The sequence below is a fragment of the Rhinatrema bivittatum genome, chromosome 6, assembly GCF_901001135.1.
Source record: "Rhinatrema bivittatum chromosome 6, aRhiBiv1.1, whole genome shotgun sequence".
Lineage (NCBI taxonomy): Eukaryota > Metazoa > Chordata > Amphibia > Gymnophiona > Rhinatrematidae > Rhinatrema > Rhinatrema bivittatum.
Window position 1 is genome coordinate 321,153,158 of NC_042620.1, and position 13,175 is coordinate 321,166,332.

The following is a 13,175-nucleotide window of genomic DNA, read 5'->3' on the forward strand; positions in this document are numbered from 1 at the left end:
AGAGGTGGTCCTCCCTGCTGGAGGAATCCCAGCTTCCCAGGAGCTCTGACAATGGAAGAATGGTAAAGAGAATCAGAGATAGGGGGCACTGATAGCATCCTGGGAACTGTGTGGCCCCTGAATTCAGTCTACAAAATGAAACAGGGGTTACATGTACAAACCCCACATATGGCTTCTGATGTTTTACTTTTGCTGGTGTTTTTAAAAATAATTTACCTATCTGCTTATATCCTCTACACAATCTCCATTCGTATTTTGCCCTGAATATGCTTTGTCTCCTGATAATTACTTTTAAATACTAAAACATGGGATTTGATTTTTTTTTTCCAGATTTAAAAAAATTCTATTTAAAGCACATGAATGTTTTTTGAAAGATAAACACCTCTTATGATTCCACAGCATAATTATATTTCTTTCAAATTAACATTTCTTTCCCTGCCAAAGCATCAATAGGGTAGAATACTGTAACCTTCAAGTTTAATTACGTCTCCTTCTGTTCAGAAAAGAATGAAAACTCTTCATAATATTGAAACAAGGATTTAAAGAAAAGTCAATGATATTACATTTCTGAATGTTCAGAAGTGAGAACAGACATTTTTAGTTAGTGTACGGTGAGCAGCTGAGATCATAGTGATTTCTTGATGGTTGCATGAGAAGAGCACCTTGAATTTCAATGATGTTCGGGGACCTTCCACCGGCCATGAAAGTTCGCCCCAGTATAATATTAATTTTCCAAATGCATTCAAATCTCTGCCTGTACATTTTCTTTCCAGAGTAAGAGATTTAAGGTTTGGAGAAACCTAGAACAAAACACCTTTGACTGGTTTTGCTTGCACAGTTTTGGAATGGTGCAACTTTTGCTCAAGGAGAGGGCCAAATGGGTGTTTGCCCACAGAGAAAATACCTTTCAGACTTGCTCCCAGGGGAAACGTGCATTCATTTTCCACAGCAGGTGCATTTTTCCCTGTGAGAAAAAGGGATGGCCCCCAAGGTAAGGCTGGGGCAGTCCCAGTTCATTTTTAACTTCCTGTGCATACTTCCCGGTGGGGGATTTTGCACCTGCAAGTGGCAGGAACTTGTGTACCCGCAGTTCTTGCTGGGAAAGACACTGGAAAGCCTCTGAAGTTGGCCTGTTGCCTGTATCTAAATGTGCCTGGAAAAAGGGGGTAAAAAATCTTTATGTTATAACTTGCTTTGAGAACCTAGAGTGGTAAATGTGAAATAAAACGCAATGTATTATTATAACAACATTGGTAAAACACAGGCTACTTGAAGCGTATGCTACATAACAATCATCTCACACTATTCACTTATGGGTTGATTTTCAAAGACGCGTGTGGGCGTCCATGTGCGTGCGGTTCCCGGCGTGCGCAGATGGACGTCACGATTTTATAACATTCATGCGTCGCCACGTGCATGTTATAAAATACGATATCTGCATGCACATGTGCGCCCGATTTTATAATTGGCGTTCGCATGTGCAGGCGGGTTTCATCTCCTGCGCGCAAGGGGGGGGGGCATTTTACAAAAATACGGGCAGCAACGCAGGTAGGCCTTTCCAATTAAGGAGCGGACTGGGAGGGAACTTCCCTATACAGCTACCTAACCTTCCTACCTGACCCCTAACCCCTACCTCTCTACACTATTTTTTTTGTTGTTGTTGATTTTTTTTTTTTTTTTTTAACTTACCTGCTCCTTTGGAACAGAAATAAGTTATGCGCATCAGCCAACTGCCAGCACGCACTTCCCTAGGACAGGGCACTGTCTCGGCCAGCCCCACCCCGCCCAGACCCCCGTGCGCCCCTTTTGGCTTCTGTGCGTATCAGGAGATACGCATGTGACTTGGCCCTTTTGAAAATGCGCCCGGTGTGTGCAGGGCCCAGCCACACGCGTATCCTGTGGTATTTGCACGTGCTTTAAAATTCTCCCATTAATCAATCATTTTCATACATTTTCATAGTACTGATCACAAAAAATGAAAACATGAGGTCGATACTCAAAAGCCATTTAGACATAACTGAAAAGTTATCCCTCTAAATGGCTAGACCAGCATATTTAAAGATTTATCTGGCTAAATTTTATAATTTAGCCAGATAAGTCAGGGCGTTCTGGGAGTGGGTGAGTCAGCCGCATAAATTAACTGGCTAACTTGGATATTAGGAGTTAGCTGGTTAAATTCTGCAGCTAACTCTAGATGTGCTGCTGCTCTACCCTAAAACTTGCCAGATAAACTCATCTGGCTAACTTTAAGATTGCCAAGTATACTGAGCATCTCTAACTAGCCGAGCTGCTCAGCCCTCCGTATGCAAAAGCCATAAAGTATTCGGCATGGATACAATCATTGATAAATGGAGCAGTATAGCTGAAGTAATGTTGTAGGCTTAAAAGAAAGCAAAAACAGTGAACCAGATACTGGCATTGGGAAAGAAAAGTGCTACCCAGTACAGTAATGCAAGACTAATGTACATGAGTTGAAACTGTTGTACAATAGTACAAATGCCAAAGAGGTAAAGTGAGGTGACAAAACATTTTTCAAAGATATCAGAGAAAGAAGGGAGGCCAGAAATGGAATAGTGAAATTGAAAGGTGACGAGGACCAATGTGTGGAGAGAGATGAAGAAATGTCAGAAATGTTAAGCAAATACTTCAGTTCAGTATTCACTAAAGAAGAGCCTGGAGAAGGACCATTGCTGGTAGACAAGATCATAGATGGGAATGGGGTAGACATTGGACAAAACTCTGTTTACAGAACAGAATGTATGGGAAGAGCTAGGCAAACTAAAAATGGATAAGGCCACGGAGCCAGACGATGTACAACCCAGGATACTGAGGGAGCTCAGAGATGTGCTAGCAGGTCCACTGAAGGATCTTTTCAATAGATCCCTGGAAATGGGAGTGGTGCCATGGGACTGGAGAAGAATAGTGATGGTCCCGATTCACAAGAGTGGTAGCAGAGAGGAGGCTGGAAACTATAGGCTGGTTAGTCTCACCTCAGTGGTGGGAAAATTAAAGGAGACTGCTGTAAGAGAGTATAGTGACTACCTACAATCCGGTGAGTGGCTGGATTTGAGACAGCCTGGATTCACCAGGGGAAGGTCACATCAGACAAATCAGATTTTTTTTGATTGGGTGATTAGAGAACTAGATCAAGGAAGAGCACTCAATGTGATCTACTTGGATTTCAGAAAAGCTTTTGATACAGTCCCGCATAGGAGGCTTGTGAATAAAATGAGAAGCTTGGGAGTGAGCACCAAGGTAGTGGCATGGATTATAAACTGGTTGACCGATAGGAGACAGCATGTAATGGTAAATGGAACCTACTCTGAAGAGAGAGCCATGTTAAGTGGAGTGCCACAGGGATTGTGTTGGGACCGGTTCTGTTCAAGATCTTTGTGAGCGACATTGCGGTAGGGTTAAAGGTAAAGTTTTTCTGTGGATGATACTAAGATCTGTATCAGAGTGGACACACCTGAAGAAGTAGAGAAAATGAAATGTGTTTTAAGAAATCTTGAAGAGTGGTTGAAGATTTGGCAGCTGGAATTAAATGCCAAGAAGTGCAGAATCATGCATATGGGATGCTGTAATCCAAAGGAGCTGTAGGTGATAAGGGGTGAAAGACTGATGCACATGGACCAAGAGAGGGATCTTGAGTTGATAGTGTCTGGTAATCTGAAGATGGCAAAGCAATGTGACAAGATTACATTGCTAAAGCCAGAAGAATGCTGGGCTGTATAGAGAGAGGAATAACCAGTGAGAAAAAGGAGGTGATAATGTCCTTGTACAGGTCCTTGGTGAGGTTCTACCTGGAGTACTGCGTTCAGTTCTGGAGCCTGTATCTCAAAAAGGACAGTGACAGGATGGAGGTGGTCCAGAGAAGGGCGACGAAAATGGTGTGGGGTCTGTATTGGAAGATCTATGAGGAGAGGCTGAAGGGTCTGAATATGTATACCCAGAAGAGAGGAGGAGCAGGAAAGATATGATACACTCCTTCAGATACCTAAAAGGTTTTAATGATGCACGGATTTCAAATCTTTTCTGCTGGAAAGAAAACATTAGAACTAGGGGTCTTGAAATGAAACTCCAGGGGGGGATGACTCAGAATCAACATCAGGAAATATTTTTCATGGAGCGAGTGGTGGATGCCTAGAATGCCCTTTCGGAGGAGATGGTGAAGATGAAAACAGTCAAAGAATTCAAAGGGGCATGGGATAAACATATTAGTGCTAAAATTAGAGATGGTTATAATAAACTCCACATTCTCAAACATTTAAAACCTTTATTTCATTTGGATGATTTTCGTATAGTTCTTCAAACAATGATTTTTTTCTAATTTAGATTACTGTAATGCCTTACTATTTGGTCTACCATTAAGTTCCATCAGAGTTTTACAGTTTTTGCAAAATGCTACTGCCAGGGTATTCATGGGTGGTAGTAAATTTGATCATATTACTCCTACTTTGAATGACTTTACATTGGCTACCTGTAAAATTTAAGATTCATTTTAAAATATTATGTTTATTATACAAATCCGTTAATAATGATAAAACTGAATGGCTTAATACCTTCCTTCATCTCTACATCCCGTAACAAAATCTGAGATCAGAAAACAAAGGTCTGTTAAATATTCTATCAGTAAGATCTGCACACTTGAGTGAGGTCCGGGACAGGGCAATATCCATCGCAAGTCCAAAACTATGGAACTCCTTGCTGCCTGAATTAAGATTGCAAAGAGACTTTGCAGCTTTCAAAAAAGAGCTCAAAACGTGGTTATTTAAACAGGCATATGAGAGTTTGACTGTTATATAATCGGCGCATCACATTTGCAGAAGGAGATTTTAAGATATGCGATGTTAGAGGCTTATTTATTCTCTGCCTATTCTGTTTGTTTTATGTTCTCCTCTTTTATTATTTTATTATTATGTAATTATATCTCTTTTATACTGCAAACTGTTTTATTATTTTAACGTGTTTTGATTTTTGATTCATTGTTTTATTGTTAAATTTATTGTAAACTGTTGTGATTGACTAACAGAATAATGGTATATAAACCTAATAAATACATACATAAATAAATAGAGGCTAGAGGATGGAAATGAGATTAGTGTACGGGGGGGGGGGGGGGAGCGGGCAAATTGCCGGTACGACAGTTACCACTCTTAGCAGAATGCATGGAGATTATTACCCTTCACCAATATGCTTTGATGCTTTTAATGCAACTGCAACATTGTTCCCAGCTTAAGCGGCAGTGGGTAAAATAGGAATTGCATTCAGATGACAAGCAAGGGCTCTGACTTCCATGGTCTGAGATGCTTATATGCAGCAATAAGGGAAAAAGCACAGGACTACTTCTATGGCCAAGTCCTAAAGGAAATGAAGAAAGCATGCATTGGAGTAACCTGCTGGTAAAACAGTTACTACCCTTAGCAGAAGACATGGAGCTTACTAACCTTGACCAGTAACCCTTGATACTTTTAATGCTACTGCAACATTGAACCCTACTTCGACGGCAGGGACAAAAGTGGAATTGGATTCATAGAACAACCAAGAGGGCCCTGGCTTCTATGGTCAGGAATGCTGATATGCAGACGAAAGGAAAAAAGCATAGGGCTGCTTCTTCGGTCAAGTCCATAAGCAAAGCACATCAAGCTACACTATCTGAATTTTCAAGAAAGCTCATCATCCAGTAAAAAATGTGGCTAGCTGAAATTTTTATGGGTTATCATAAGGCTGGGAGGGGGTAACTGCATGGAGCAGCAGTTAATACCTTAGGAAGCTTGCTGGGCAGACTGGATGGAGCATTTGGTCCTTTTCTGCCATCATTTCTATGTTTCTATGAGAAGGCTTATGAATTGACCCATGGAAATTCCATCAATATGCTGCTTTTGAAAGTCATACAGTTAGAAAGGCTGTTCAGTTACAAAGACACAGAGGCTCCCACAAAACCAATATAATGCACTGTTTGTTAACTTTCTGTAAAATAAAAAAAAGGTGCACTATTTGCTGTCTGTAAAAAAAATAAAAATAAAAAAAGGTGCCTTTACTCACATGCAGGATGCATGTTTTTTTTTTTGAGGGACCACAGGACAAATCAAGCAGGTGGAGGAAGAAGGTGCCGTACATACCACCTGAAATAAAAGCCTTGGTACAGCACATGCTTTCTGTGCTAGGCATCTGAGGTCCAATCATTCTTGACCCTGAAGGTCTGAGCACATTTAAGACTGAGTGCTATTGCACTGACATTTCCCCAGACTAAATATCATTATTGTTCATGTGAGTAATAAGATTTTTTCCATCAAATATATATGTTACATATTTATATATTTCCCAGCCTTAATTTTTATTGACCTTTTGCCGCAGTTTCAGGCCGTTAATGCAGCAGAATGTTCCGTTGCAGGAAAAATAAGATAAGTTGGATGGTAGAATATATCTTAAATCTCGTTTCACGTATATATGCTTTTGAACATGGATTTTGTGGACTCATCGGTCCCTAATTTTAGCGCAGTAATGAATTAGAACTACCACCTATGTTCAATTTCTATTACATGAACTGGATGCTGTGTGTTTTTGTACTAAGAGTTTATGCTGCTGGAAGTTCTGTCCTGCTGCGTGCAGTTCCATTTAAAATATATGATTAGTTGAAGACGTGTGCAGATCTACGGTAGATAAGAATTTTTCATTTTCCAGCCACAACTATGTTAGGGGAGATGAACAATCATGCCAAAGGTAGGGAGAAGTTGTGTAGCAAAGCACAGAGGCTTCTTCAGAGGCAGGCAAGACATTGTGCCGAGATACAGAGCTAATTATCCCCCAACCTGAATAGGTTTGTTCTTTATTTTTTTCTACATATAATAGAAAAAAAAAATAATAAAACAGTTACTGTGGGCTGTCTATTTGCAAATATTACACCATTCTGTAGCTCAGAATAGCATGATAAGATATCTTCCATCAGACTGGAGAGTGCCCTTCAGGAGAGTATTATATCAGTTATAAAACAAGGATTTTTAAAATGCCTTTATGGAGGGAATTTTCAAACTGCTTAGAGCAAAAGTTTGCAGATGCTTTTTACTTGCTGACCTTACACCAGATTTCAAAGACAAAGTATGCGCACCGTTCTCTCCTTTGAAATTTACAGTGGGTACAAAGCACCCTCAGAATTTGGCATCTGCATGCTGTGCAGGTAGATTTTGAAAGGAAAACACTGGTAGACTTGAAAATATAATTTCTGGGCATTATTTTCTGATCCTGCCCAAAACACACCTTGGGAATGCAGCTAAAAAGTCCACACATTGTGGAACACAGGAGGCCATTTTCAAAAGAATTTGTGCACATAAACTGGGATTTATGCGTCCAAACCTTCTTCATGCAAGTAACTGGGCTTTTGAAAATTGCTACTTTTATGCATGTAACTCCTTTGAAAATTCACTGCATAGGGCTGAATTGCCAAAGGGTTTTACACGCATAAATGGACTTTTGAAAATAGCTACTATAATACTACCTTTCAGGTGAATTTTCAAAAGGAGTTATGCACGTAAATGTAACTACTATTATAGCTATTTTCAAAAGCCATTTATGTAAAGTGCACTTATGCGGGTAAATAAATACTATGGGCAATTCAATGGCATACATTGTAGAAATTTTCAAAAGTCCACTTACATGAGTAAAGTGCATTTACACATGTAAAAGCCAGTGTTATACATGTAAATCATTTTGAAAATCAGGCCCTTTATGTGTATAGATCCTTTGAAAATTACCTCCAATGTGTATTCTTGTAGCTCATATTGAAAGCAATTTTCAGACAGACAATTTCTGTCAGTAAATTATCTACCCACTTTGAAAATTGTCAGTTTGGGGGGTAATTTTGTAAACTGCTCACATTGATTCAAAGTCAGTTGCCTGCAGACTTTACACCAGTGTATTATGATTAAGAAGAATGGACCGGAAGACATCTAGATGTTCTTATAGGGATAGAATAGCCCCCCCCTGAAAAGTGAAACTCTGAGCTATGATTTATAGCCTCGCATTGCTTGAGAGAAAGAAATCTGAAGTGTGCATGTCTGTGTACTGCAAAGTAGAACTCCTTGTCCTCAACTCCAATTATTCGTAACAGATAGAAGATGTTAGATGGAGATCTGTTTGTTCTCCTGTGCAGTTTGCCCTCACACCTCAGGGGAGAACTCATTGAATTTTATGCTGACTCCTTATTTATTTATTTATTTTAGATTTTTATATTCCGCTTTTTGGCACTTCAAAGGGGATTACCTTCATGTACTAGAGGTATTTGTGGGGACACCACTGTTACTATGATTTACTGTGTTCTTGTATTACATTATCTTTTCTCTCTCTCTTTGCTACTCTGTATACATTTATTAATTGTATTTATTTATTTATTGAGTTTTATATACAATTATTCGGTTTCACCGTCATAACGGTTTACAATTTTTGATGGAATAGGGTACGTTAGTGAGTTAGCAAATACAATATGCTCAGAATAAAGTTACAGGATAAAGTTACATGCATGTTGCTAGCAATAGTTTTGCTTTTACTTTATTTTCTTAGATGCACATGTGCTATATGTATTGCCCGTGTCACTTACAAGTGTAATTTACTCCATCCTAGGATTATATTTTTGCCAGAACACTTTTGTATTATAATACTGTTTTATATGGTAAATTTTTCTACTGATCTCCTGTGTCCGTATCTCCTTCTCCATATGATTTATAATCAGTTATAGGCCATTACAACTGGTTTTGCATGGGAAAGTACACATGGACTTTCCCTGTGAAAACTATCCCAGAAAAACTACCCATTCGTGTGAATTTGTGTGGTATTCATTCATTTATTTATGTATTTATTTAGAGAAAATTACTTGCATGCTTCATAAAATTTAAAAGTATGCACATCAGTGCAAAACCTCTCTCAACCCCCACCCCTGGGAACATCTTTAGTCATTGCAGGTAAAAATACACACATAGAAACCCTCCTACTTGTGTACTTCTACCTGCACATAGGGGGTCATTTTCAAAGGAGTTACGCATGTAAATGTGACATACTATCGTAGCAATTTTCAAAAGCTATTTACTCGAGTAAAGTGCACTTACTTGAGTAAATCCTATGGACAATTCAATGGCATATATTGTAGCAATTTTGAAAAGCCCACTTACTTGAGTAAAGTGTATTTACTCGAGCAAAAACCAGTTTTGCTCGAGTAAATGCTTTTTAAAATCTACCCCTAACAGTATAGGGCAGGCAGTTTTAAAAATTACCCATATCTATGGGTAATACAGAAAAAGCTTTGACAATTATTCTCTGTGGGGGTAATTTTCAAAGGAGTTACATGCATAAATGTAACTACTATTGTAGCAATTTTCAAAAGCCATTTAAGAACATAAGAACATAAGAAAATGCCATACTGGGTCAGACCAAGGGTCCATCAAGCCCAGCATCCTGTTTCCAACAGTGGCCAATCCAGGCCATAAGAAACTGGCAAGTACCCAAAAACTAAGTCTATTCCATGTAACCATTGCTAATGGCAGTGGCTATTCTCTAAGGGCGGATTTTCAGAGCCCTGCTCGCGTAAATCTGCCCAAAACCGGGCGGATTTACGCGAGCAGGGCCCTGCGCGCCGGGAAGCCTATTTTACATAGGCCTACCGGTGCGCGCAGAGCCCCGGGACTCGCGTAAGTCCCGGGGTTTTCGGAGGGGGCGTGTCGGGGGGGCGTGTCGGGGGCGGGCCCGAACCGCGCGGCGTTTTTGGGGCGTGTCGGGAGCGTGGCTACGGCCTGGGGCGGCCCGGGGGCGTGGCCGCGCCCTCCGGACCCGCCCCCAGGTCGCGTCCCGGCGCGCAGGAGGCCCGCTGACGCGCGGGGATTTACGCCTCCCTCTGGGAGGCGTAAATCCCCCGACAAAGGTAAGGGGGGGGTTTAGACAGGGCCGGGTGGGTGGGTTAGGTAGGGGAAGGGAGGGGAAGGTGAGGGGAGGGCAAAGGAAAGTTCCCTCCGAGGCCGCTCCGATTTTGGAGCGGCCTTGGAGGGAACGGGGGTAGGCTGCGTGGCTCGGCGCGCGCCGGCTATACGAAATCGATAGCCTTGCGCGCGCCGATCCAGGATTTTAGCGGATACGCGCGGCTCCGCGCGTATCTACTAAAATCCAGCGTACTTTTGTTTGCGCCTGGAGCGCAAACAAAAGTAGGCTATTCGCGCGCCTTTTAAAATCCGCCCCTAAGTGAACTTAATAGCAGGTAATGGACTTCTCCTCCAAGAACTTATCCATTCCTTTTTTAAACACAGCTATACTAACTGCACGAACCACATTCTCTGGCAACAAATTCCAGAGTTTAATTGTGCGTTGAGTAAAAAAGAACTTTCTTCGATTAGTTTTAAATGTGCCCCATGCTAACTTCATGGAGTGTCCCCTAGTCTTTCTACTATCCGAAAGAGTAAATAACCAATTCACATCTACCCGTTCTAGACCTCTCATGATTTTAAACACCTCTATCATATCCCCCCTCAGTCGTCTCTTCTCCAAGCTGAAAAGTCCTAACCTCTTTAGTCTTTCCTCATAGGGGAGTTGTTCCATTCCCCTTATCATTTTGGTAGCCCTTCTCTGTACCTTCTCCATCGCAATTATATCTTTTTTGAGATGCGGCGACCAGAATTGTACACAGTATTCATGGTGCGGTCTCACCATGGAGCGATACAGAGGCATTATGACATTTTCCGTTTTATTCATCATTCCTTTTCTAATAATTCCCAACATTCTGTTTGCTTTTTTGAATGCCGCAGCACACTGAACCGACGATTTCAATGTGTTATCCACTTACTCACGTAAAGTGCACTTATGCGAATAAATCCTATGGACGATTCAATGGCATATATTGTAGCAATTTTCAAAAGCCCACTTACTCGAGTAAAGTGCATTTACATGCGTAAAAACCCAGTTTTACGCATGTAAATGCTTTTTAAAATCAGACCCTCTGGGGTAGATTTTCAAACAAGGCGCGTTGGCGTACTTTTGTTGGCGCTCCAGGCGCCAACAAAAGTACGCGGGATTTTAGTAGATACGCGCGGAGCTGCACGTATCCGCTAAAATCCTGGATCGGCGCGCGCAAGGCTATCAATTACGTATAGCCGGCGCGCGCCAAGCCGCGCAGCCTACCCCCGTTCCCTCCAAGGCCGCTCCGAAATCGGAGCGGCCTCGGAGGGAATCCTCTAACGCCCTCTCCTCACCTTCCCCTCCCTTCCTCTACCTAACCCCCCCCCCGGCCCTGTCTAAACCCCCCCCCCTTACCTTTGTCGGGGGATTTACGCCTCCCGGAGGGAGACGTAAATCCCTGAGCGCCAGCGGGCCGCTAGCGCGCCGGGACGCGACCTGGGGGCGGGTATGGAGGGCGCGGCCACGCCCCCAGACCACCCCGGGCCGTAACCACGCCCCCGGACCCGCCCCCAAAACGCTGCCGACACGCCCCCTAAACGCCGTGACGACCGTGCCCGCCCCCGACACGCCCCCGACACGCCCCTCTCGGAGAACCCCGGGACTTACGCGAGTCCCGGGGTCTGCGCGCGCCGGTGAGCCTATGTAAAATAGGCTCACCGGCGCGCAGGGCCCTGCTCGCCTAAATCCACCCGGATTTGGGCGGATTTAGGCGAGCAGGGCTCTTAAAATCCGCCCCTCTGTGTTTAAATTCATGCCATACTCAATTTTACGTTAAAACCGATGGGAGAAATATGAGCAGTTATTACATACCGTGTTTCCCCGATAGTAAGACACCCCTGATAGTAAGACGTAGTGGGAATTTTAGGGGGGTCGGCTAATGTAACACATCCCCCGAAAGTAAGACGTACCTGTCATTTCAAAAAAAAATTATTTTTAAATACCTGTCGGAGGGCCGCGTGGGTCCAGGCGGCTGGCGGCGGGAGCCGGGTGGTCGCGTGTTAAATCTAGGCCGCGGGCGGGTGGGCGCTTGTTCCAGGCGGCGGCGGCGGGTGGACGCGCGTTAGTTCGAGACGGCCGGCGGGCGGCGGGTGGTCGCGTGTTAAATCTAGGCCGGGTCGCACAGGCGCGCATTCATTCACTGCCGGTGGGGGCGGCCTCGGCAGCCCCCACCGGCAGTGAATGAATGCGCGCACAGGCCCACAGCGCCTGTGCGACCCCTGCGATTCGGCGCTGGGGGCTGCCGCTGGGGGCTGCCGCTGGGGGCTGCGGCAGTGAATGAATTAATTCATCCAGGCGGAGGAGCCGGCTGCTTTCGCCGCTGCCGGCTGCTTTCGGCTGCCGCTGCCGGCTGCTTTCGGCGCTCAAGGCAGTCACATGCCACGTCACAGCATGTGACTGCCTTGAGCGCCGAAAGCAGCCGGCAGCGGCAGCCGAAAGCAGCCGGCAGCGGCGAAAGCAGCCGGCTCCTCCGCCTGGATGAATGAATTCATTCACTGCCGCAGCCCCCACCGGCAGCCCCCAGCGCCGAATCGCAGGGGTCGCACAGGCGCTGTGGGCCTGTGCGCGCATTCATTCACTGCCGGTGGGGGCTGCCGAGGCAGCCCCCACCGGCAGTGAATGAATGCGTGCCTGTGCGACCCGGCCTAGATTTAACACGCGACCACCCGCCGCCCGCTGGCCGTCTCGAACTAACGCGCGTCCACCCGCCGCCGCCGCCGCCTGGAACAAGCGCCCACCCGCCCGCGGCCTAGATTTAACACGCGACCACCCGGCTCCCGCCGCCAGCCGCCTGGACCCACGCGGCCCTCAGACAGGTATTTAAAAATAATTTTTTTTTGAACACTCAGGTTTTTTTTCCAATATAAGACATACCCTGAAAGTAAGACATAGTGGGACTTTTGGGGGTAAAAAGAAAGTAAGACGCTGTCTTATATTCGGGGAAACATGGTAATTCTGTCACTTAGAGACCCACTATAGGCAATTACTTCTTCACTTTCTTATTTGGAAATAGTTTAATAATGTATTTGAATATTAAAAAGCAACATAGGAAGAGAGCACTTCATTCAGTGCTTTATTAACGTTACAGAGCTTTGGGTGGCGGGGTAAATGCCACAAGCCAACCAATGAGCATCCAGGATTGTCCCACCCCCAACACTCTTGGCCCTTCACTACAAACAAGTAATTGCCCTGTTTCCTTAGGTCATCACCAATGAAACTTGTATTGCAGCGTGCACGGCCATAGT

General features: G+C 44.0%; 1 protein-coding gene across 1 annotated transcript in view; it reads right to left on the reverse strand.

Moving 5' to 3' along the window:
* IL1RAPL2 (interleukin 1 receptor accessory protein like 2) overlaps positions 1 to 13,175 on the reverse strand; it is an 842,791-nt gene that overhangs the window by 36,956 nt on the left and 792,660 nt on the right. The window lies entirely within an intron of this gene.